The sequence below is a fragment of the Mirounga leonina genome, unplaced genomic scaffold, assembly GCF_011800145.1.
Source record: "Mirounga leonina isolate KUSES-001 unplaced genomic scaffold, KU_Mleo_1.0 Mir_82, whole genome shotgun sequence".
NCBI classification, from domain to species: domain Eukaryota; kingdom Metazoa; phylum Chordata; class Mammalia; order Carnivora; family Phocidae; genus Mirounga; species Mirounga leonina.
The window spans coordinates 56,400,074-56,424,853 of NW_023270825.1; the positions used below are offsets into that span (position 1 = coordinate 56,400,074).

The window sequence follows — 24,780 nt, forward strand, 5'->3', positions numbered from 1 at the left end:
TTGGTCATAGATGCATCTTTATCATAAAGTAGCTCTATTAGTGAAGCCCATGTCAAGACTTCAAATGAAGTTTGTGCTGACTTTATTTTCAGAGAAAACCAACCTGCCTCTTCCTTTCATAGCTGAGGCACTGTCATATGAATGTTAATGCTTTTTCTTCTTAAACTAATAAAGCTTGAAATGCACACACTGATGGAATAAGTGTTATTGTGTCAGTGAGGCTTTAGGCCAATGTGTTATCCTTTCCACAGTAAGGATCTAAGAATTTAATTTGTGAATATTGGATCTATGATGTTCAAGGATATTTAAATTCAAAATAAGCTGTCCTCTAAGGAGTAAATATATGTTTATAACCTCATTATGTCTTGGCTCATCTATAATATGACCTCATTACTGTAAACCAAAGAAAACTGTAAAACGAAGTGATAATGACAAATTATTATTTCCTAAAATAAAAAAAGATCATTCAGCTAAAAAGTGATAGTGCTGGGATTTAAACAAATTAGGAGAAAATGATATATTTGGTGTATTAACATAAGTATAGGTCATTTGGGCAATTTAATGTTACAATTCCCCTTTTAAAAGATTTAGAAGTTCTTGGGCGCCTGGGTGGCTCAGTCATTAAGCGTCTGCCTTCGGCTCAGGTCATGATCCCAGAGTCCTGGGATCGAGCCCCGCATCTGGCTCCCTGCTCCGCGGGAAGCCTGCTTCTCCCTCTCCCACTCCCGCTGCTGGTGTTCCTGCTCTCTCTCTCTCTGTCTCTGTCAAATAAATAAATAAAATCTTTAAAAAAAATAAAAATAAAAAATAAAAGATTCAGAAGTTCTCTAACAATAACGTCAACTAATATCTGTACTTTATTTGAACAAATATGCTTTCATAAGTGTTTAGGTCAGTGTTACAAATGGGGGAGCTAGTAAGTGACACCTTGGAGATTCAAATTTAGATCTTTTCCCTAGACTTGAGACAATACCCAGCACCTAAACCCAGATCCATTCAATGATCATGTGCTTGACTTTGGAGTTTAATTCTTCTGGCCTTCATGGACTCTGAAAAACAAACTGAGGGTTCTAGAGGGGAGGGGGGTGGGGGGATGGGTTGGCCTGGTGGTGGGTATTGAGGAGGGCACATTCTGCATGGAGCACTGGGTGTTGTGCACAAACAATGAATCATGGAACACTTCATCCAAAACTAATGATGTAATGTATGGGGATTAACATAAGAATAAAAAAATATAAATAAATAAATAAATAAATAAATAAATAAATAAATAAATAAATAAATAAAAATAATTCTTCTGGCCTTCAGTGTCCTTATGAATAAAAGAATTAAGTGATCACTAAGCTCCATTATAGCGTTTTGAAATTAAAATGTATTCTTTAAGTCTGATTAGACATAATGAAGAAGATTGAAATAAGCCTGCACGCCAAGTACACTTGCTCCTTCTGTGGCAAAATCAAGATGAAAAGACGAGCTGTGGGGATCTGGCATTGTGGCTCCTGCATGAAAACCATCGCTGGTGGCGCCTGGACCTACAACACCACTTCTGCTGTCACAGTAAAATCTGCCATCAGAGGACTGAAGGAGTTGAAAGACCAGTAGAAGCTTCACCATTTGAAACATTGCTAGCCTATAATAAATGGGTTAATTTATGTAACAACAACAACAAAAAAAGGTACTTGACACTGGTTATCCAAGTCAAACAGAATACACTTAGAAACACAAATGTGGGGAGAAGCAAGACTACAGGACAATACTCTACTTTGAGCCCCATGCCTATGTAAAGCTTTTGTCAATCTGCCTAATAGAACATGTTTTTTCTGGGTCAATGACTGTGGAGTGGCTACCCCTGCTTTGTTATTTTGTTCCTTAAAAATCCCCAGATGTATTCAGGGTCATGTCGAAGTTATGCATGTCCACCCAAAAATGAAAAATTTAGGACAAGAGTTAGTTTTTTGAGTGTCACCAGGTGAACAGTCTTGCTTTATTTTTTTCATACCTTTTCCATCAGCCTCTGTGATGACTGAAAATGACAAAAAAGAGAGAGCAAAAGCAAATGTCAGCCAAAAGAGAGTTGAGGGGAGTAAGTCAAATGTTCTTTGTTAAAAGACCTTTAAAATACCGCAATTACAAGGAGTGAGAGACGAGTTATGACTCAGTATTTGTACCATGGATCTAACAGCACTTTGAACATATTTATAAACAATGAAGGAAAGGAGATTCAATAAAGATAAAGGCTGTCTAATACCTGACAGCTTTGCCATTCCCATGTATCTTTTAGTCTTTTGTATTTTTTTCACATTATTCTTCCTAAATAAACCAAAGAAGTAAAGGAAATATATGATTGTGTATGGGTGTGTATATAGATATATACACATCATACAAATATTATCTCAACTCATCATCGACTGTTTCATATCTGTTTTACTATTAACTATATTTTCCTAAATCTTTCAGGAAAAGTGATTCTCTAGATAGACATAAATTTCATCCTGGAGTTTAAGTTCTTTGCACATTACTATGGACCCAATAAGGTATGAGAAGCCTAGTAGATATTCTATTACACATCTATACCTATATCTTGAATTAATGTTCGTAATTTATCTCACTTGTTTTAATTTAGAGTTTTTGTAGTTAATGAATGCTGAGCCACTTTAAATAGTTTCTGTCTGAGCTTACTGTGCTCTTCTTTACCCATCATTTGTGGTACTGGTAGAAATGTACACATGAGTAATTGAGCCTATAATTACCAAAATGTACACACAGTTGGGCATTCAAAAGGAATATGAATGCTTTTTATTTTTTGCTCCAGTTGCTTTTCAACCTCTAATTTACCCTGCAATATGTTTGTGAACTTAGAAAATACTTTAAAAAACAAATAAATGGACTAATTCAGGGTTAATGAATTTCCAATTAAGATAAAGAACAAGACCGTAGAAGAGATCTTTTTTTATTCCTCTAGTTAACATTTATTCTGCCTCTAAAACTCAGTTAGTGTTAGTGTACCAAATAAAAGCTTTCCCGAATATTTTCCTGTATCTTGCCACTCCCAGTCTAAACTACGTACTACTTGAACTCTCAGAATACCTTGTCCTAGGCAAGAAACAACAAATGTTGGAGAGGTTGTGGAGAAAGGGGAACCCTCTTACACTGTTGGTGGGAATGCAAGTTGGTACAGCCACTTTGGAAAACAGTGTGGAGATTCCTCAAAAATTTAAAAATAGAGCTACCCTATGACCCAGCAATTGCACTACTCGGTATTTACCCCAGAGACACAGATGTAGTGTAAAGAAGGGCCACATGCACCCCAACGTTCATAGCAGCAATGTCCACAATAGCCAAACTGTGGAAAGAGCCGAGATGCCCTTCAACAGATGAATGGATAAAGAAGATGTGGTCCATATATACAATGGAATATCACTCAGCCATCAGAAAGGATGAATACCCAACTTTTACATCAATATGGATGGGACTGAAAGAGATTATCCTACGTGAAATAAGTCAAGCAGAGAAAGTCAATTATCACCTGGTTTCACTTATTTGGGGAACATAAGGTATAGCATGGAGGACATTAGGAGAAGGAAGGGAAAAATGAAGGGGGAGAAATCGGAAGGAGAGATGAACCATGAGAGACCATGGACTCTGAGAAACAAACTGAGGGTTTTAGAGGGGAGAGGGTGGGGGATGGGTTAGCCCATTGATGGGTATTAAGCAGGGCACATACTGCATGGAGCACTGGGTGTTGTAAGAAAACAATGAATCGTGGATCCCTGCATCAAAAACTGGTGATGTATTGTATGGTGACTAACATAACATAATAAAAATTAAAAAAATTAAAAAAAAAAAACGAAAGAATACCTTGTCCTTACTTTTACCATAGCATGTATCACATGTTTACAAGGTAAATATCTAGTCGCAAAGCTACTCCCTAGAGAGGGAGCTTCCTTAGTTCAGGGACCGTTCCTTTCACTTTTGAAACCCTAGTGTCCTACCCTAGTGTTTAATATATGTTTGAAAAATAATAATGAAGGACTTGACACATTCAAAACCATCAATTCTCTATCCTTCATCCCATTTCTGTTCCTTTTGATCTTTTATTACCTGTTTTAAATGGACATAGACCAGGACCCCATGTCAAATTACTGTTTTTAATTCCAGCAGGGGTTCTCATTGAGGCCTTTAGTGGTAGATTAGATTGGACTTCCACTAATCTTCCAGTTTAAGAATCTTCTACAAACAAGATTTGCTTTAGATTCACAGTAGTCTCTTTAGTGTTCAGTGATCCATTCAAATCTTAATTCAGGAAGAAAGCCTACATCTCGAGTAGGATTAAGTTAGTTTCTGGTGGATGACTTCAGAGGGCTCAGGAAAGATCCCTATCAAATCTTTCCTGTGAGCCCAATATTGGCCAGTCCAGTTTTTGGTCTTACAAAGAGAACTTGAGATGCCTGAGCTATTGTTAGCTATTAGCAATGGCATCTTAGTATGAATTTATTTTACTGCCTTTTTCCTAACATCAAGCTGAGATCAACTGCCCTAAAGAGTGTGATTTTACTAGACCAGAAGTAAAGCATTCAGGAACCCGTGGTGCTCACTTTCTGGAGGAAAGACCAGGGGGTGGTGCCACATTTGCAGTCTGTACAAAGTCAGAGAGCAGCACAGACCACTGGGGCCTAGGAGGGAAGGAGGGAGGGAGGGAGGGAAGGAGGGAAGAGAGAAAAGAAAAGAAAAAAGAAAAGAAAAAAAATTGTGTGTGTGTGTGGTAATAATTAATGCTTATAGGAAACTATATTCAGGTATTAAGGGAAGACAAGGGACAAGACACAAATTTCATCAACTCTAAAGTGTGTGTGGTCTATGTAATACCTTTTTCTTTTTTTTAATGACAATGACAGAGGAGAGAGGAGTAAGTGGCCCATTTCACCCTTCCAGCTCTAACCCTACTCCACTCGGGAGCAGTATTTTGGCAACATGTCTTCACAGAGTGGATGTGCAATCACTTAAGGAATTAATACAATCACTTTCATTTGATTTGATGTGATTCATGCAAAGTGAAAGGCAATTTTGCATTACAGAAATAATCCTTCATATAGAATACTCTCATAAGGATTCTTCAGACTTAAAGTTCACCTCTCACCCTACCAGAGCATACCAAAAAATGAAATAGGGTCCATATATCTTCTCAGCTGGAATCAGTTATACAAATATCTACCACTGGCATTCCAATGCTGACACTATTATTTCATTTTAAACTGACAATAAAAATCCTGCTGTCCACTTTATGATATGTAATCAAATCAAAGTCACCAGAAGGATAACAGTTTGGAATTCTTTTTTTTTTTTTAAGATTTTATTTCTTTATTTGAGAGAGAGAGCGCACGAGTTGTGGGCAGGGGCAGAAGGAGAGGGAGAAGCAGGCTCCCCGTTGATCAGGGAGCCCGACTAGGGGTTCGATCCCAGGACCCTGGGATCATGACCTGAGCCGAAGGCAGATGCTTACCTGGCTGAGTCACCCAGGTGCCCTAACAATTTGTAATTCTGATCCTAGGAAAGACGTAGACTCTCTGGGTTATAGAAGGCACTAAAGGAAGTACAGTTGACCTTAAAGATACAAAGAAGCACTATCAATAACTAACACAATCCCTTCCTTATAGACTGACTATACTAAAAACAACAAAAATATCATGTAACTGGATTACCTACTTGGGTCTCACAACTACCTTGAAAGGTAATCTTAATTGTATTTATCTTAATTATGCAGGACTGTGACAAATGTCACACGACTAATTGTGAAAATGCTAGTGTTGACACTACTTGTCCTATATTTTAGTTCATTGTTTTTTCACCATATCTAGTTTCACCAGAATCCTTCAACCCTTTTGTTGGTTGATCTTGGAATATAGAAACGCTCTAGATCACAAGTTCCTAAAACTTCAGTTATCACTGACCAATAAAAAATAAAAAAGAACTGAAAAAAAATGGGAGAGACTAAGACATGGTTTCTAAAGCTTTATTCTTCTAACAAACTAGCACCTCCAACCACCACAAAAGAAAGGAGAAATTTTACTTCTCAACAGGCATGAAGGATAGCAACACAAAAGGTTTTCCTATAAGTTGAATAAATGGCCAAGTGTACTGGATATCCTTTTTGAGAGAACATCAGGTCATTTTTGGCAAGGCCTCCACCATGGCTAAAAGGAATTCATTCATTGTAATCCAAGTACCATTTACTGATTACCTAGTTTGTGCAAGGCATTGGTCCAGATCCTAACTAATATAAGGATCATTAGTCCAATTCCTGCCTCACAGTAGCTTATGATCTAATAAAGACAACAAACCATCAGTATAAGTAAAGACTAAGAGAAGTACCATAAGAGAGGAACAAACCAATCTATGAAGATTGAAAGAAAAATAGACAGCCTCTGGAATCTCTGAGAGTGCAGACCCTCACTCAACATCATGTCCTTGAGGTTCCCCTGGGTTGATGTGCGCATCAATAGTGTGACTTTTTATTGCAGAATAGCATTCCATTGATGGAGGATTTCTACTTGGATTATTCCTTTAAATTTAGAAAGACTTTTGGATTGTTCCTAGCTTCTAACACAAATAAAGATGCTATAAATATATATTTAAAAAACATAAGAAAAATAGAGTAACAGTTACCTAAGGAAATCCGAAAAGGCTTCACAGAGAAACTGGAAAATGAAATGGGCCTTAAAGCATAGGTGGCACTCTCAGGAGACAAAGAAGAAGGAGAGAAAGAGGGAGTGTGTGTGTGTGTGTGTGTGTGTGTGTGTGTGTGTGTGTGTGTGAGAGAGAGAGAGAGAGCAGGCATGCACACACATGCACCGATTGGAAGAGGTGAAAGAATGGGAAAAGAACATTCCAGAAAACAGTAGGAGCATGGTACAAAGTTCATACCATATCTCAGTAGTAGGCATTATTAAATGTAATTATTAAAGGTTTTAAAAGGAAACTATTATAGAGCAAGAATGCTTTCAGGAAAACCAGTTGTAAGTTTTTTTATTTAGGAAAGTTATCGGAATATATATTATTTCAAGTTCACTGATTTTCAAATTCCAACCACTGGGTCATCACCCATGAGGCTAAAAAAATACATTGCATAGAATAAAAAACTTATAAGACTTTCCTTGTATTTTGGTGATCCAAAAAATGTGTCCCTGGCATTGGCTTCCAGGATGAGGTAGGAACATATCACCCACAGCACTGCCACAAGACATATGAAAGTAAAAGGCAAATGACCTGGAAGAGAAAGCAGACTGGTGAGGACAAGTCGCTATAAAGCTGAGGAAGGACCAAGCATGAGGCATGCCATGCAGGAACTGAAAAACTAATTCAATTACAAAAAGGGCAAGAGTTGGTACTAATGAGAAAAGTAAACAGGCACCTTGCACCTTTCCCTACTTTTCAAAAGCAGCTGCTAGAGACACAGAATAAGGAGCTACAAAGCCCCAGCTACTCCACAGACCCAGGCCTCAGAACATCAGACAAACTATCCTCGACAGGGTAATATTCAAAGAGCTAATACTGAATAGCATTGTTGGTATCAACACAATTCCTGAAGCTTCAGCCCTTGCCTGCCAGAATAGCAAAAAGTTATTTCCAAACACCAATTTCCAATGCAGCAATATCCACACACTTCTGAGCTGCATTAAACCGGTTCTTTAAAAAGCAAGGTAGTCAGAGGATGGCAGAATTCTCATCCCCGACTGCAAATGAAAAGGTAGTTTGGGTCCAAGTATTTATAATATACAATCCTGGTTTTACTTTTAATATCCTCTTGCTTAATAATTGCAAAATAACATTTTATAATCAGCTCAATCTATAAATTAATCACAGAATTTTTATCATCTTTTTATTCCATTTAAAGACATTTTTATTATCTTTTTTTTTCTTTCCAGTTGACATTGCTGTTTTATACCACTGTCTTTCAATATCCTTCCATTACTTCATTAATCTACAAGTGGAGGCTTATATGAAAACACTTATTTCAATTTATATTTGATATATATGTTTATCATTCAACTAGTGAATGATCCACTTTTTGCAGAATTCAGTTTCTTGCAGTTGTGGGATTGAGGGCTTTAGTCTTGCTGGCTATTGACCAGAGACCACCTTCAGCTTCTAAAGCCACCCTCAGTTCCTTCCTACATGGGTCTTTCAACATAGGCAACCCAAAACATGGTGACTGTCTTCCTCATAATTAACAAAGGAGTGAGTGACTCCAGCAAGAGCAGTGCTACATCTTATGTAACATAATCACACATATCCTATCACATTTGTGTATGCTGTTAATTAGAAGCAAGTCACAGGTCCCATCCATATTCAAGGGGAGGAACTCACACAGGTTATGAACACCAGGAGTTGGGAATCATGTCAGTGACCTTACATCCTGTCTCCTATATTTTTTCTGTAGTCCAAACACTTATAAACAAGGGCTGCCACCTTTTTAGCCCAGTGTTCTTTCTCTTCTTTTCATGAATATGATGAAACTGAGGGTGTGTTCACATATAAAAAATTGTTACATTCACTTACTTTTGGATGTCAGGTTATGCAACTTTTGCCTTCATAAAAATGGCACCATTATAAAAGTGCAATTCTGAAATTCATTCAGGTCAGGACAGTTGCAGAGAAGCCAAATGTGGTCTCTTAATGGTCATTGGTTAGTTGCTGTGTTGCAAGACCTTGTTACTTCCTTGTGTTTATTTTTTTTTATATATTTTTGTTAACTTTCATTAAAGTACCCAGAAACAAACTGCAGCAAATAGACAAATGCATATTTTTCATTGCTTTAACTTCTACCATATTTTTCTTAATCCCCTTTATTAAAAAAAGCACATGAAATCAAAATTGAGTGTTTTTATTTTAAAAATACCAGCTAAGTAGTAGCTAAATATGTTCACATATTAAGATGTTTCTCACATACATAATTTTACACAAGGTCATAACCTTCCTTTTCAAGTTACTTGCTTTAAAAAATATTAAAACTTATTTGCTGTTAATTCAATTTTTTTTCATGAACATTATCCTCCAACTCTAAAGCATTTGTTTGGTGCTGCATATGAAGTTTCTTAGGAACACATAGACATTTCACAAATTATAGGACAGTACTATAAAAATAACTTGAATTCTACTGAACAGAACTTTGTCCCTGACCTTGGTATAAGGCCTAGGTCTTATACTGATTTTATTTCATATTTTGTTTACCATTTTGTCTTTTTTTTTAATGTTTATTAAATGTTTTACTACATATAACAAAAGATGTTTTAAGAGATTTAACAATAGCAGTTCAAAGTAGAAAGTCAAATTAATGCCAGGCTACTATTGTAAAGATAATCTATCCTAGAAAAAAGAACAAATATCCATTAAGATAGTATTTACTTTTCCTGAATACTTTCTGCATAGAGTAGGTTAAAACTAATGTGATATGACCTTGACTTTCAGAATAATTCTATTAATGTCATATGGAATATGCTGACAATTAGAAAACTCCCCCAAATGCCACTTCCTAACAAAGGTGATCTCTGGATTTTGAGATGAGTTGCCTGTTGTTTCTATTTCTGTACTAAAATGTTCATTCACCCAACATCACTGTTTCCCTTTGTAGTCTCTCAGGTGGTGAATGCACAATTATAGTACCCAAAAATACCAAAGGCCTAGGAGAGAAGCAATTTGAACATTCTCCTATTTGCATACCACACAGGTTCCAAACCATTATTCTTATACAAAACATATTCTGCCTTTAAGAGTTACCTGAGGGGTGTGGTGTGGGGACTGGGGGGCTTGAATGTTATCATTCACCCCACTCCACAAGGAATCCAATCCTAAAGCTGTGTTCACAGGGAACAATATTGGAATGGGAAGCAAAATACCATTTCAGTAACAGCTGAGTAAACACTGTTGTCCAGTGTGGCATTAGAGAACAAGCTAAGAGAGGCTTTCTGTACCTACACCCTCCATTCTGTGTTTCACATACAAGTCACAGAAAAGTGCTGCATTCACAGGGACAAGTAACAGAAGAGAAGACATCGTGCATGCATACTGACCATGAATGCACAGTAACATCATCCACTGGTAAAGCAAGAAAAATTGACCAACAAGTGTTCCAAATTCAGACTAAATCTTTTGTTTCGGGTGGGAATCAGAGAACAAGACTGATCATTTCAGGAAAGAATGATGGCCAGGACTATCCTCAACAGTTTAGCGCCTTTCACTAACTGACCCCTAAACCATTCCTCTCCATACATAGATGATACCTATCAAGCTTACAGACTTTAATGCCTATTCATGTCGTGCCCTGTTTCAGGACCCTTGAATCATGTACCCTTCCCCCATCACTAGTGTGATAAAGAGCTAACTCTATGACATGATACTATAGCACATTGAGGCTGACTATCTGGGTCAGAGCTACAGCTCATCACTTTAGGACTGTATGATCTTGAGTAAATTACATAATCTCTAAACCTCCATCTGTAAAATGGAGATATACCTCACAGTGTCCTAACGATAATTAAAGTAGCAAATATAGGTCAAGCCCTTAGCACAGTGCACATGTGATATGTGTCCTCTAAATGTAAGCTGATATTTTATTTTTTTAAGATTTTTTTATTTAGAGAGAGAGAGCATGAAGTGGGGGAGGGGCAAAGGGAGAGAGAGAGAGAGAATCTCAAGCAGACTCCATCTGAGTGCAGCGCCCAACCTGGGGCTCAATCCCACAACCCTGAGATCATGACCCAAGCCAAACTCAAGAGTCGGAGGCTCAAATGACTGAGCCACCCAGGTGACCCATAAATGTAAGCTGATCTTTTAGTTGCTATTATCATCATCATCATTATCAGGATAGAATCATAAGGACTTCAGCTTTGTAACTTCAGTAGATATAGCCTAAGTTCTAGCAACTATTCTAAATTCATCTCCTTCCACTTCTCTCTCACCTCCAAACTATGCATTTATTATCCAGCAAAACTCAATGAATTGTTGTGCTATGTTGAATAATGACTCCCCCAAATGCCCACATCCTAATCCCCAGAACCAATGAATATGTCATCTATGGTGTAAGGCCTGAGATTAAGATTCAGTATTAGGTACTGCCTTGAGACCTAATAATATTGGGAGGGCCTCAAATGGCCCAACTCCAAGTCTCCTACCCACTCGGCTCCCGCAGGTAAAGTTCCCTAGCTAAACAACCCTCCTGATCAGGGGTACCAGGCACAGTGCCTGCTTATCCCTGCATAGGGGGCTTCAGTGCCCTGCAGTCCACAAAATTATTCAAACAAGGCAATTCTCTTCTCTGATGGGAATCATGCACTCATGGGAACCCAACCCCAAATCCTGCCTCCCACAGCCCCCACTTGGTCACTGTATTTCCAAGTGCAGCTCCCTGTATTATATACACCACCCCCTGCATGATATGCAGTGTCCTCAGCTATGAATATATATGACCAGTAAACTGATGTCCATCTCATTGTTCCAGTGTCAGGTGTCATGTGTTTGCATCGCACCATTTAAGACAGAGAACCCTCCTTAACCAGTGAGTTAAATAAAAGACCATCAAAACATTAATTTCCTTGGAAGAAAAGGATTTTGCAAGATGTAAGTTTAAGCATTTTGAAATGGGGAGATTATTCTGGTTTATCCAGATGGGCCCAATGTGATCACAAGGGGAGAGAAAGAGGCAAGAAGATTACAGTCAGAAAGGGAAAATCTTAGAACTGAACCAGAGAGCAGAGAGCATGCTAAGCTGCTAAAGACTGAGGGAGGGGCCACAAGCCAAGGAATGTAGGATTGCTCTAGAAGCTGGAGAAAGCAGCTTCTGCTTTCTGATGTCTCCAGAGGACATATAGCCCTGCTGACACCTTTATTTTAGGCTTTGATAGTCAGAACTATAAGAGAATACATTTGTGCTATTTTAAGCCAGTAGGTTGTGGTAATTTGTTACCACAAAAATTTGTCATCTTTAAGTACACTTTATGTCATGCCTCCATGTTTTTGCTCATATGTCTGTCTCAGCTCAGAATATGCTTTTCATAGAAGACTGGTCCAATACTTATTTATCATTTAGATCAGCTCAAGCTTCACAGCCTCCAGGAAAGCTTCTCTGATATCTCCCCTGCCCCACACTCAGACTCAATAAATTTCTTCTCATCTACATCCCTTAGCATCCCAGGCTTATTTCTTTTTTTTTAAATTTTTTATTGTTATGTCAATCCCCATACATTACATCATTAGTTTTAGATGTAGTCTTCCATGATTCATTGTTTGTGCATAACACCCAGTGCTCCATGCAGAACGTGCCCTCCTCAATACCCATCACCAGGCTAACCCATCCTCCCACCCCCCACCCCTACCCAGGCTTATTTCTACTGTAACACTTAGAAGAGTCTAGCTCCTGACCAAAAATCTGTGTGTGATCTTTCAAGACCAACCACAGGCAAATACAAAGGCTTTACCTGGCAGGCCTCATAGGGGAAATCTTTCCCCACCCAGACTTGGTGAATAGCCAATGCACTGCAGTCTCTGAAGGGACTATAGTGAAAGACTCAGGACCCCCGCGCCCCCGGACCAGCCATGTTCCTATACACACCTACAGTCCCTAACAGCTGCTTCCATTCAGAGTCCTCTCTCACTGCGACCTTCTACTGAGCTCTTCCTCAGGCACTTCTCTTTATGGCTGAAAACTCTATGCAGGGAAGAGGAAGGAAACTTTAAGATACATTTTCCCCCTCAAACACTCAGTACTTTCCCAATCTTAGCCCTTTCCTCCTCTCCTTTCTCCCAGTCACTGTGTCTATCAAACTGCAGGAGCCCATTGTTTGGGGCAGTGAGACCACAGTGAGACCACCTCCACATCTAGGCCATTCACCTGATTCTCAATTAGTGCCAGGAACAGAGGGGAGCCAGAATTAAAGATAGCTAAGTGGTCAGGTATTGAAGTAGCCCACAAAGACAGGTCAAAATTAAAATAACAGTCATGCCTTTAATCACTTAGATCACCTGAGCTCTTGATGCACTTAGCACACGAGTATAAGATTTTGACAATATGTTTGTCTCTTGCCTATCTCAGTGCTGTGTAGCCCACAACACAACACATACACACACACACACACACACACATATACACATACCACCCACATGTTCCCTGAGGGCAGTAACACTGTCTTACTCATTCTGACCCTTTACCACCCAATTTAAGCTTTAGCACATATTTAGTACTTAGTATAGTTTTATAGAACTAAACCGAATTTTCTTTTACAATGTATCAAGTAAGTATTCATGGTCTCTACATCTGTTCTCAATGAAATGTGTATTTTTAAAGTTAATGAGATGTGTCTGTTTTTAAAAGTCACAGAAGAGTATACAAATATAAATGAATGTTGCTTTTTTTTTTTAGAGACAATGAGGGAGATACATATGATGTAATAAACACGTGACAAACTATGAGCTCTTTTAGTGTACTATTTATAATGATTCAAGTTGCCTGAGACTGACACCACCAAAATATCCAATAACTGTGGCTAGCGGTTGTAATGCCAGGAGATTAATGGCACTGAGGTGGTGCAGGGCATGGGAATTAGATGCATAATACTAGCACCAAAAGAGAAAAGGGTTTTGCTTAAAGATTAAAAAAAAAAAAAAAAGGTACTGAGAAGCAGCAGGTGGCCTTAAAACAATGCTAATACTTCAGAAAAATCATAGGGAACTTCAAAGGCAGAGTGGGGCGGCGGGGGGGGGGGGGGGGATCCACTCACAATGGCTATTATAAACCCATGTAGAGAAAGGCACCAGGATGTGAAGAAAGAATTCCATGACACAATGACAATACAGGAAAGTTCATTTACAATAGAATCAAAATCTGTATGAGAATAGTGAGAGGTGATGAACAGGAGTCCAGCAGCAGAAAAAACAGCAGATCAAAAAATGGTTCAGATAAAGATAATGACAGCACTATACGAGGGCAGAATCAATCAGGAAACTTTGGGGTTTGGTGAATGAAAAGGTAACCAATGACCTCCATATTGTAGAATATAATTGTTAATTCTTGGTCCTCAGCTTACTTGACTCATTACATTTCACTGACTTCTCCTCCCCTGGCTTCTAGAATATCATCCGTCTTGTTTTTTGTTTTGTTTTGTCCTATCTCAGTATCCTCACCGTCAATTTTCTTTGCTGGTTCATCTTTTCTACTTCATCCACTTCACTCCCTTGAACATTTCACTCAGTCTCCTGGCTTTAGAAACCATCTGCATGCCTAAGACTCTTAAAATTTTACTACCACCCCAGATCTTTCTCTTGAATTCCAGTATAATTAATCCAACTACATTTCCACAACTCCATTTGAATATCTAATAAAATTCACAAACATAACATATGCCGAATTGAAATTCTGATCTTCCCCTGCTCATACACTCAATCTTTTCCTTCTCAGTAATGCCACTCTAGTTGCTCAGGCCCCACAGATTGGGTCATCTTTGACCCTTCTTTCACACACTCTAAACCTGATCCTCTAACAAAACCTGTTGTCTTAACATTCAGTATATATCAATTATTCGACATAGTTCACAACCTCCACTGTTACCATCACCTCCAAGGCACCATCTCTCACCTAAATTGACAAGAGCCTTCGAGCCCATATCCCTTCAGGCTGGTCTCAAGACAGCAGCCAGAGTGACCCTGTGAATCATAGGTCAGATTAGGTCACATCTCTACTCAAAACCTTCCAATGGCTTCCTAAATCTCTCAAAGAAAAAGTCAAAGTCTTAGTAGCCTCCTTCTAGACCCACACCATCTGGCCCCCATTACTTCACTATCTCCTCCCTTAATCTTCTGCCCTTGTGCACTCCATAGAGATTCCTTATTGTTGCCACCTCAGGGCCTTTGTACTTGCCCAATCCCTGTCCTTGGACTGCTCTTCTTCCAGACACCCCATGCCTTATTCCCTCACCTCTTTCAGGTCTTTACTAAAATGTCTTCATTTCAGTGATGGCTTCTCTAGCCAAACTATTCAAAATTACAAGCTCTTTCTCAATGTACTTCCTAATTCTCTTCTCTGACCTATTTTTCTCCTAGTACTTATCATTATCTAATCCACCATTTATTTTACTTAAGTAATCTTGGTTATGTGTATACTTTTTACTTTCCCATTCATCTGTTTTGTTCACTGTTGTATACCCAGACCTTAGAGTACTGTGTGGCAGATATAAGGGCTGAATAACAACTGTGGAAGAATGGATTCATAATGACAAATTTAGTGAATGCCTACATTTGCCAGGCACTATGCTAGTCATAATGCATGTATTATTTTTATTAACTCCCCACAACGACCCTAAGAGATAAGTTAGGATTACAGGTCTTTAACAGATGTGAAACAGGCTTGGAGATTCTAAGTAAATGTGTCCAAGATCACATAACTAGTAATTGGCACTGAATTACCACATTCTTTTGATACATAGTTCATAAGACCAAGTTACCACCAGAGAAGGTCCTTTTGGATGACTTATCCCCATGTCTGTGAACTTTGTGATGTCAACTGTGCACTCTTTAGTGACTTTACACATTTCCAATATGTATACATGTATGAACACATGCCATAACAAAATTCTCATAGAAAAGTAAAAGTTAGAATCACTAATAATCATATTCCAAACAATATAACTCCCACAGGGAAATAGTTTGAAATATGATAAATAGTTTTATAGTCTTACAATGGTATTACCTTTTCTTCTTATCTCCCATTAATATCTATTCAGTTTACAGTTATTCTTTCCATGTTATAACTCACTAGACTATGAAAATCAATTTGATAGTTTAAAATTGGGGGATGGCAGAATTATTTTGTCAAGTTTTATGCTGCTTTAATATACTTTCCTAACCTTAAAATAAATCTGAATGAAATTTCAAAACCATTAAGAGGTTTATGTCTTATTAGAATGAAAAAGACAAACTAGCCATTAGTCAAAAAAAAATACTGTTTGTTTTTGAAGCTTTGCATTTCTTTTTTTTTTTATTCTTATGTTAATCCCCATACATTACAACATTAGTTTTAGATGAAGTGTTCCATGATTCATGGTTTGTGCACAACACCCAGTGCTCCATGCAGAATGTGCCCTCCTCAATACCCACCACCAGGCTAACCCATCTTCCCACCCCCCTCCCCTCTAAAACCCTGTTTGTTTTTCAGAGTCCATTGTCTCTCATGGTTCGTCTACCCCTCCGATATCCCCCGCTTCATTCTTCCCCTCCCGCTACCTTCTTCTTCTTCTTCTTCTTTTTTTTTTTTTCTTAACATATATTGCATTATTTGTTTCAGAGGTACAGATCTGAGATTCAACAGTCTTGCACAATTCACAGCGCTTACCAGAGCACATACCCTCCCCAGTGTCCATCACCCAGTCCCCCCATCCCTCACACCCCACCCCCCACTCCAACAACACTCAGTTTGTTTCCTGCGATTAAGAATTCCTCATATCAGTGAGATCATATGATACATGTCTTTCACTTTTTGACTTATTTCACTCAACATAATACCCTCCAGTTCCATCCACGTCGTTGCAAATGGCAAGATCTCATTCCTTTTGATGGCTGCATAATATTCCATTGTATATATATACCACATCTTCTTTATCCAGTCATCTGTCGATGGACATCTTGGCTCTTTCCACAGTTTGGCTATTGTGGACATTGCTGCTATAAACATCGGAGTGCACGTACCCCTTCGGATCCCTACTTTTGTATCTTTGGGGTAAATACCCAGTAGTGCAATTGCTGGATCATATGGTAGCTCTATTTTCAACTTTTTGAGGAACCTCCATACAGTTTTTCAGAGTGGCTGCACCAGTTTGCATTCCCACCAACAGTGTAGGAGGGTTCCCCTTTCTCCGCATCCCCGCCAACATCTGTCGTTTCCTGACTTGTTAATTTTAGCCATTCTGACTGGTGTGAGGTGGTATCTCATTGAGGTTTTGATTTGGATTTCCCTGATGCTGAGCGATATTGAGCACTTTTTCATGTGTCTGTTGGCCATTTGGATGTCTTCTTTGGAAAAGTGTCTGTTCATGTCTTCTGCCCATTTCTTGATTGGATTCTTTGTTCTTTGGGTGTTGAGTTTGATGAGTTCTTTATAGATTTTGGATACTAGCCCTTTATCTGATATGTCATTTGCAAATATCTTCTCCCATTCTGTCGGTTGTCTTTTGGTTTTGTTGACTGTTTCCTTTGCTTTGCAAAAGCTTTTTATCTTGATGAAGTCCCAATAGTTCATTTTTGCCCTTGCTTCCCTTGCCTTTGGTGATGTTTCTAGGAAGAATTTGCTTCGGCTGAGGTCAAAGAGGTTGCTGCCTGTGTTCTCCTTTAGGATTTTGATGGACTCCTGTCTCACATTGAGGTCTTTCAACCATTTGGAGTCTATTTTTGTGTGTGGTGTAAGGAAATGGTCCAGTTTCATTCTTCTGCATGTGGCTATCCAATTTTCCCAACACCATTTGTTGAAGAGACTGTCTTTGTTCCATTGGACATTCTTTCCTGCTTTGTCGAAGATGAGTTGACCATAGAGTTGAGGGTCCATTTCTGGGCTCTCTATTCTGTTCCATCGATCTATGTGTCTGTTTTTGTGCCAGTACCATACTGTCTTGATGATGACAGCTTTGTAATAGAGCTTGAAGTCCGGAATTGTGATGCTGCCGGCTTTGCTTTTCTTTTTCAATATTCCTCTGGCTATGCGGAGTCTTTTCTGGTTCCATACAAATTTTAGGATGATTTGTTCCATTTCTTTGAAAAAAGTGGATGGTATTTTGATGGGGATTGCATTGAATGTGTAGATTGCTCTAGGTAGCATTGACATCTTCACAATATTTGTTCTTCCAATCCATGAGCATGGAACGTTTTTCCATTTCTTTGTGTCTTCCTCAATTTCTTTCATGAGTATTTTATAGTTTTCTGAGTACAGATCCTTTGTCTCTTTGGTTAGATTTATTCCTAGGTATCTTATGGTTTTGGGTGCAATTGTAAATGGGATCGACTCCTTAATTTCTCTTTCTTCTGTCTTGTTCTTGGTGTATAGGAATGCCACTGACTTCTGTGCATTGATTTTATATCCTGCCACTTTGCTGAATTCCTGTATGAGTTCTAGCAGTTTTGGGGTGGAGTCTTTTGGGTTTTCCATCTAAAGTATCATATCATCTGCAAAGAATGAGAGTTTGACTTCTTCTTTGCCAATTTGGATGCCTTTGATTTCTTTCTGTTGTCTGATTGCTGTGGCTAGGACTTCCAATACTATGTTGAATAGCAGTGGTGATAGTGGACATCCCTGCCACGTTCCTGACCTTAGTGGGAAAGCTCTCAGTTTTTCCCCATTGAGAATAATATTTGCTGTAGGTTTTTCATAGATGGCTTTTATGATATTGAGGTATGTACCCTCTATCCCTATACTCTGAAGAGTTTTGATCAAGAAAGGATGCTGTACTTTGTCAAAAGCTTTTTCTGCATCTATTGAGAGGATCATATGATTCTTGTTCTTTCTTTTGTTAATGTACTGTATCACATTGATTGATTTGCGGATGTTGAACCAACCTTGCAGCCCAGGGATAAATCCCACTTGGTCATGGTGAATAATCCTTTTAATGTACTGTTGGATCCTATTGGCTAGTATTTTGGTGAGAATTTTTGCATCCATGTTCATCAGGGATATTGGTCTGTAATTCTCCTTTTTGATGGGGTCTTTGTCTGGTTTTGGGATCAAGGTAATGCTGGCCTCATAAAATGAGTTTCGAAGTTTTCCTTCCGTTTCTATTTTTTGGAACAGTTTCAGAAGAATAGGTATTAATTCTTCTTGAAATGTTTGGTAGAATTCCCCTGGGAAGTCATCTGGCCCTGGGCTTTTGTTTTTTGGGAGATTTTTGATGACTGTGAAGCTTTGCATTTCTTATATGTTCTGTACTTTTAGCTAATTTTGTTAGCTTGAACAACTGAACTGTCAATTCAGTTGGGGAAAATCAACACGGATTTCTGTGGGTATTCTTTTTTTATTATAATTATCTCAAAAATAATCAATAGTTTTTTTTCTTATTTTTCTTCAAAACGTAATGTGTAATCAAACATATCTCAAAGGCAGTAATGAGAAATTTAGTACCCATATAATCATTAATATTTAGAAAAAAAATCCACTTTCTTATAAGAAGCATCAAATTTAGTTCATATTTGACATTGTACTTAATTTCTTATTATGGAGAAAACAGGTGGCAATGTGGTAAAATTGGCATTACCTGTAACCAGTTTAAAATTCACTTTTATCCTATATTCCAAATTCTTAAATTCTAAATGGGCTTGATCATTAAGTTCAAATTGAGGAACAGGTACAAAGTATAAATATATATAACTGGGCTTGGTTATAGGACTTGGTAATATATTTAAAGAGAACTAAAAACATGCATTTAAAATCACACCTGAAGATGAGAGAAGTTTAGGGAAGAAAATATCTGAACAAATTTGTAAGGATCTGAGAAAGTTGATAATGTGTTGCTTGAAAAATAAATTGATTTATAATCCATATTTAATGGTTCCATTAAAGTTTTTTTAAAAGAGTAATATTTCTATTCTTCATTTAATTCACAATTTTATTCATTACAAACTTTCAAATTTATATGTTGCCAGGTTCAAATGCAAATGTTTCATCACTATTGTCAGCTTAAAAAGAAAGGATTTTATAAAATCAAAATGCAATTATTTGGCTGCTCCTGGGAACTTAAGCTTTATTCTTTTGGTCTCAAACATCTCAAAAATAGATAATACATACATAAAAAAGATCAAGCCGAGGTTATTTTGAACTAAATAATGAATAAAACCTTAAGCGAAACCAGGAATATTTCTAAAAGAATTTATTCTCTTCTTCACATTAGGCTCTTTTAATCTGTTTATAACATTGAAAAGGCATATAAAAATAATTCGTTGGAGTCAAAGTATAATATTTCTGAATTATAAAATGAGGTAGCTATAATACAATAATAGTCCACAAGAATTGGGCCTATAATACCTATTAAAATAATCTTTAGCTTATAAAGATGACATAAAAAGTTAACTATTTTAAACTAATATAAAAAAAAGTGCATTATTTCTGAAACTTTTAATAAGCAGTATTAAATTTCAAAACTATCAATACCTCAAATTTATAACTTATAGAGAAAAATCATTTTAAAGCTAGCAATGCCTTAAATTTTAAAATGTTTAAAGAAGCACACAATTACATAAAATTAAGAAACCAAATAACCAAAATATTGAAAAAATTAGAAGATGAACCATGAGAAACTATGGACTCTGAGAAACAAACTGAGGGTTCTAGAGAGGAGGGGGAGGGAGCAGTCAGCCTGGTGATGGGTATTAAAGAGGGCACATACTGTATAGAGCATTGGGTGTTATACGCAAACAATGAATCATGGAACACTACATCAAAAACTAATGATGTAATATATGGTGATTAACAGAACATAATAAAATTAAATAAATATAAAATTAAATTAAATTTAAAAAAAAAAGAAAGAAATTACCTGGAACTGATTCCAGTATGTATTTCATTGTTGACCTCAAGTGAAATTCAAGAAAATGATATCATGGGGTAATTTCCCTCACACTATCCTGTCTCCCTCCCTATCTAGCAGGTTGTAGCCATCTTGACCAGATGAAATGAGAGGGTTTCATTTGGTGAGCTCCCAAACGAATCCCTTATTATCTTTCCATTTTTTTCCCTCATTTTTTATTACATAAAAAATTCCAAAGGAGTTGACTGATTCTAATAAAATATTATTAACTGAAATTATTAACATAAATTTGAGCTGCAAACTGGAATAGTGTTTTTCATTCAGTTCACCAGATAATTATGAAAGACCTGCAATGCCTAAATCATTAGACACAGAGGTAAAGACTAAAAATATAAATGCTCTGTGTGATACCAGCCTTCTGGCATTTATGACCTTGTGTAATTCACTCTCCTTGAGTGTGGGCTGAATGTAGTGATGTGATTCTAGCAAACACACTATGGTAAAAGTGATGGGGGAGGGGCACTTGGGTGGCACAGTCAGTTAAGCGTCCGACTCTTGGTTCGGCTCAGGTTGTGTTGTCAGAGTTGTAAGATCAAGCCCCATGTCAAGCTCCACACTCCTGCACAGTCTGCTTAAAATTCTCTCTCCCTCTCCCTCTGGCCCCACCCCTGAGCTCGGGCTCTCTCTCTGAAATAAATAAATAAATCTTTAAAAAGAAAAGTGATGAGATGTCACTTTCAAGGTAAGGTTATAAAAGACTATGACTTCCTTTTCTGTCTCTCCCTCCCTCCTTTCCTCTCTCTTTCTCTGCTAAAGCAAGCCATCTTGTTGAAAGCTACCCTATGGAGAAGCCCATATGGCAAGTAATGGAGGGCAGTCTTTGGCCAGCAAGTGAGAAATTGAGGCCTTAGTCCAACGACCTGGAAGACACGGAATTCTGCAACAACTGAGTGAGCTCAGAAGCAGATCCAGCCCCCACTCCACACTCCCCACCTTGCAATCGGCCCTTGAGACGCCTGCAGCTGCAGCTGACACCTTGATTTCAGCCTTAGTGAGAGGCTTGAGCAACAGGACCCAGTTAAACTGCACCTGGAGTCCTGACCCAGTGACACCATGAGATAATAAATGTGTTATGTTAAGCTGCGAAATTGGGGGGTAATTTGTTACACAGTAATAGATAACTAAATACACTGTCTTCTAAAAATATAATTAAAGTAATAAAGGAATTAATATAAGGTAAGACATGATGTATCAAGAGTTTTGTTTTTTGTTTGTTTGTTTGTTCGTTTGTTTTAAAGCATTATGGTGGACCTAAGAATGATGATTTCTGACAAGGAGTATTTATTAGGAAGGAGATTACAAAAAGAAGGAAAAGGGAAGGAGATATTTTTAAAAAGAAAGAACACAGATGATGATCACGGACCCTGCATTGTGGCCCTAAGGAATCAGTACTTTATTCTGTACGTGAAGAACCATTAAATGTTTTGAGCAGAGAAATTATTTTTTTTGAAGATTTTATTTATTTATTTGACAGACAGCGAGCGAGCACAAGTAGGCAGAGTGGCAGCAGAGGGAGAGGGAGAAGCAGGCTTCCCGCTGAGCAGGGAGCCCGATGTGGGGCTCGATCCCAGGACCCTGGGACCATGACCTGAGCCGAAGGCAGACGCTTAATGCTTAATGACTGAGCCACCCAAGCGCCCCTTGAGCATAGGAATTATAAGATGAGACCCCCATTTCTGTGAGAAAATTCTGATGCCATTATATTTGAAATGGACTGGAAATAAAAAAGAAAATAACCAAATCATTTAAAAGTCCATTGAAAAAGTCTGGATGAGAAGGAATGAGAGTCTGAGCCCTACAGAAGTGGCAGTAGGAACAGAAATGGGGAAATGGGTGTGAGGTACTTGGGAGCAAAACTGGTAGGGTTTGGTGAACAGAAGACTATGGGGACATTGAAATAAAGAGGGAAGGTAAAAGTGGCACTGAGATGTTCAGCCTGGCTAACTTGAGAGAAACGGCAACATGAAACAAGGAAGGGAGCACAAATGGAGGAAAAATTTAAAGGAGCAAAGTAAGTTCTTTTGAAGTGGACACGTTTGAGTAACAGCAGGATAATAGTAAGTCAGCAGTTTCAAATATGATTATGATACTAAAGAACAAAGTCAGAACTGCAGATTAAGATTTGGGAATAACTAATTTAGGGATGCTGCTTAAGCCATGAAAAGAAATGAGATAGCCCACTGAGTGCTTAAAAACCTCTTATTACTCTGTGCTACCTGCAGAATAAAATACAAAATGATTAGTTACCCACTTATCTAGCTTCAGCTGCTGCACATTCCAACATACATTCTATATTCCAAACACACAAGATGACTTATGGGTCTCCCAAGACACTATGCATTTTCACACCCCGTGCTGAGTCTTTGCGCATTTCCCATTCCTGAAATGCCCTGTTCCTCAACACCCACTTAGACTTTATGGAACTTCAAATGTCACCTCTTGTATGTTTCCAAAGCACGTAGCCTTTATCACATATTATTACAAATCATCTTACCTTTCTGTTCTAACACATGAACCTTAGGGCAAAGATCAGGTCTTACTAATTTCTTATATCCAGTGGTGCCTTGAATATTTAGCATAATGTTTAAATGACAATGTAATTACTAGAAAAAAAAGGAAGAAAGGAGGAAGATAGAGAGACTCTGAAGAAAAAATAGGAATCACCCACCTTTAAGAAACAGACCAAAGAAGAAATGAGGGAGATTAAGGAAACAAAATGGTTATTTGTATTTTAAAAGGGTGATGATGTCTCCTAATACTGACTGGAGAGTTCTCTTTAGTTACCACCCTCACATGGGTTAAACATGTCAAGTTCAATTTTTTTTTTAAGATTTTATTTATTTATTTGAGAGAGAGAGAATGAGATAGAGAGAGCATGAGAGGGGGGAGGGTCAGAGGGAGAAGCAGACTCCCTGCCGAGCAGGGAGCCCGATGCGGGACTCGATCCTGGGACTCCAGGATCATGACCTGAGCCAAAGGCAGTCGCTTAACCAACTGAGCCACCCAGGCGCCCTTCAATTTTTTTTTTTTTTAAATACAATAAAATTCATCTTCTGTGAAGTTTGGAAGATTTTTTTTTTTAATAAAAATTAGAGAACTTTGTCAAATCTTCCAGGAATTGTCACTATCCCTTAAAACACACTGCTCTACTTGACAGAGCTGCTGCATAATAACGTAACTCCATTCTTTCCTTAACGCTTCCCACACTAAAGAGCCATGACCTCTAAGACCACCATTATCTCACATAATTCTACAAGACTCTTTGACTTTACTTCATAGTACACATTTATGTAGACTCCTCATGGCAACCCAGTAACAGTCTTCAAATGTTGTCAACAATATGTCCTCTTAGTCAAACAAGACCTTTCTAACTCTAATCTTGCTGGTATCCAAGACCTTTCCCTAAATCCAGCTGCTTTCTTGATCTCCAACAATTCCATAAAAACAGACAGGTGAGATATTCTCCTGAACACAGACCACTGCCTTTACCGCAGCCATTACTTACCACAATTGGCAGTAGAGGAAATAGGGCTGTCTGTACACTTCACCAGCACAGGCTCGATTTTTCTTGCTTGTATTCATTTCCTCGTTTTCAATATTTTATCTGTAAGGGGATATATAATAACTTGGCTGTTACTCTAAACTCTTTCTTTCCTAAAATCCCTATGTACTAAAAGAATGTTAATTCATGGTGTTTGAACAGTTTATGTACCATGGTAGAATTTTGTTTATTCCTTACCTGGACAAATTTAATACGACTTTTTCTTTCCTTTTCTTTTTTTTTTTTTTAAGATTTTTTATTTTATTTTTTGACAGAGAGAGACAGTGAGAGAGGGAACACAAGCAGGGAGAGTGGGAGAGGGAGAAGGAGGCTTCCCATGGAACAGGGAGCCCGATGCGGGGCTCGATCCCAGGACCCCGGGATCATGACCTGAGCCGAAGGCAGACGCTTAACGACTGAGCCACCCAGGTGCCCCACGACTTTCTTTTTCTTAATATAGAAGACTCTCTACTCTTTGTTATGAGATCAATTTTTTAAAAATCATGCTATTCATCATCTTATAATGCATTCCCAAGAAAACTAACCCGAAATGCTTGCCCAGAAAATGACTGACAGCACAGGGTTTTTTATATTATTTTATAGAATAAACTTGCCTTAAAATAAGTTGCAGCA

General features: G+C 38.0%; 1 long non-coding RNA gene across 1 annotated transcript in view; it reads right to left on the reverse strand.

Annotated features, from left to right (window-relative positions):
* Positions 1–24,780, reverse strand: part of LOC118002648 — a 207,203-nt gene that overhangs the window by 106,545 nt on the left and 75,878 nt on the right. The window contains exon 3 of the long non-coding RNA XR_004677079.1: positions 24,112–24,210. This is a non-coding gene — a long non-coding RNA (uncharacterized LOC118002648). The remainder of the gene's footprint in view (positions 1–24,111; positions 24,211–24,780) is intronic.